The following is a 2791-nucleotide window of genomic DNA, read 5'->3' as shown; positions in this document are numbered from 1 at the left end:
GTGATATTAATGATTAACATTCACTGTTAAGTATGATTGCATTAAAGAGAAGTGAGTATTGGTTTGACTTTGAAGCTCATCAAACGCACAGAGGTGATTCATAGGTCCTGGGATGAGGTGGATATAAAAATTCCAAGGCAATTTGGCACCTTCTTCTGTCAAAGGGTCTTCTCTGGGCTCATCAGTCAACAGAAAGGAGAGGATAGTACTTTGTTTCAAGAAGGCTAGAAGTGCTGGTGGTAGAGCTGGAGGTAGAGCTGGTAGCAGTGAAACTGAAGGCACCTTTAATGTCTCAAAGGAGGAGACACTGGGCCTCCTGACATTCCCGCTATCACCACACTGCTGAATGAGAGACCCAGACCAGCGGGGCGGAGCTGGGCAGCCCCTGGTGTCAGCCTGGGAGAGGAGCACAGATGACGGGTGTTTGCCGATCCAGGTCCGCAGGAGACGCCAGCGTCAGCACCAAGACCTTCCAAAGTTTGGCTCCACAATGTTGTGACCAGTTCGACAGACTGGAGAAAGGCTGGGGTGAAGCGGTCACGAGATCGATATATAACTTTTACTTCCAAGGTAAGTACAAGAAAAACATGAGACATGGTCCCTGCCCGTGATGCAATCTGATGAGAAGAGGAAGTGCTGATTGTACCAGGAGAGGTTAGAGGGGGTTGAAGTAGGAATGTAGCGAGGCAGATGCGGGTGGGGGGAGACCCTGGCCTTGGAATTACAACACCCGAGCTCCGGTATGCTCTCTGCCACTTCCTGGACCTGTGATCCCCACATTACTGAACCTCTCTGAACATCGTTCCTTCAGCAGCTCTGAAGTGAGTAAGAAATGGCAGATGCCATCAGTGAACGTCATTCAGCAAACATTTATGAGGTGACGTCTCTATGCCAAGCTTACCACGGACAGGAACAAGTTCTTTCTTAAACACAGTATGACCATAAGGCGCCCCGAGCAAAGACTGGGAAACATATTGTAGAAGAGATGGGTCTCTATGAGGTCCTAAACCTGGCTCAGGCTGTGGGAGAGGAGGAAGAGCAATGGACCATTCCAGAATGCAGGAATAACAGGCAGAAGTTCAGGGGGGTACAGTGATCTCAAAGGACTGAGAGAGAGCCCGTGTGCCTGGGACGGGTGGGTAGGGGTTGTTAGGAATGAGATGGAGCACAGAGGGCAAGGCAAGCTTATGAAAAACCTTGAAAGATGGCCTTCAAGTCCTCCGATATTATGGTTATGGGTGTTATTTTTAATCCAGGGGAGAAAAAAAGAAAAGGAATGCATGCTGCTCACCCAAACATCAGGACATTCTGTTCCTCTGTGATTGTGCTTCATGAAAATGCTCTCCAGCAAAAAAGCAAAAGAATGATTAAGGGAAAATAAAACTAGAGCCACATTCATTTCAGCTCCACTGAAAGCACAGCAGGAGGAAAGAGCTGTGTTTGCCAAACTCCAGAAAGAGACACAGTTGATGGGGGGGGGGGGGGCGGGGGGGCGGGGGGGGGGGGAGAGACAGGGCGGGGAGGAGGAGGGTCCACTTTTGTTTTATTCTCCCAAAAAGATATTATGAATAATAGCGAGGCTTAGTGCACGGAAGGGGAAATTCCTTTGACAGGGCCCCCTTGGGGAGGAAAATGGAGCTAAATGCCCAGTCCATTATTCCTGATCATTCAGTCAAGGTCCCACTTACATGGGGACACCCCGGCGCTGATGTTTCCCTTCTGCCGTCTTAAGTCCTCATTGACCAAAGCCAATCATTTCGAAATAATGGCCTGCAATCCTTCCACTGCCGTGATTAACACGGGGTAATCATTAAGAGCACATTGCAACGTGCAAGGCAAGGTAAGGCTCCCTGCCGGCGCCCCAGCTTTTCCGGACAGTTCCCCTTCCTTCCACCAGGGGGCGGTGATGCCCTCCAGCGACCACAGAAGCCTTTCTGCTCTCAAGCTTCTCCAGTCGCCCAGGGCTGGGATCTGCCCTCATCCCAGGACCTCGCTGAACAACGCAGAATAAGAATTCCACAAGAAAGAGAGGAGGCAGGAGAGCGAGGTGGGTGGGAGAAGGAGAGAGGTGATACCCGATCACCCCAGAGACTCTTGGCTTCTGAAACATCGGGAAATATTGACAGCTGGATGGATTGAAGGGGCTGGAGCCACCCATGACTCAGAAAGATTCATACCAGCAGAGCCCCGAACAGAAGCATTTATCAAAGGCAGGCAGGGAGAGCCGTCATCCACCTCGAGACAATTCAAAGGCGCAATCTTGTTTCCCAGCTCTGTCCCTGGTCGCACACCCCCGTCGATTTTTTAAGGCTTTTTTGTGTCCAATGTCCTTCCTGTGTTCTCCAAGGAGAGGCTTGGAGTAATGACAGCACAGCTGTGCTGGGAGAGAGGAGAGGACCCAGCATGATTTCTGCTTTTTACAGGAGGGTGGGGGGAGCCAGGGCCCAAAGAAGGGAGGTGACCTGTGTACTAGGACAGGGAACAGCAGGGGCGGGATTAGAACCCAGGGCTCCTGACACCTGACACCTAAGCTAGCGGTTCCGACCTCTGCGTTTTGATGAAAATGACAGTCTTTTCATTCAAATGTGAGTTCTGAGCGATCGAGGCCATTCTAGAAGAAAAGAAAGAAAGAAAAAGAGAAAGAGGCAACATCAGAAAGAAGGACAGAAACAATTCCTCCTGTTGATCTCTGCTTCCCACCTCCTGTTCCGCCCAGACGTCCGACAGGAGAGAAGTCGCAAACAGGACAGTAATGAACTCAACGCTAAGCTGACTTTGAAGGAAAAGTGTG

This window comes from Myotis myotis, unplaced genomic scaffold, assembly GCF_014108235.1.
Source record: "Myotis myotis isolate mMyoMyo1 unplaced genomic scaffold, mMyoMyo1.p scaffold_m19_p_18, whole genome shotgun sequence".
NCBI classification, from domain to species: Eukaryota; Metazoa; Chordata; class Mammalia; order Chiroptera; family Vespertilionidae; genus Myotis; species Myotis myotis.
This window is presented reverse-complemented; position numbering follows the sequence as displayed.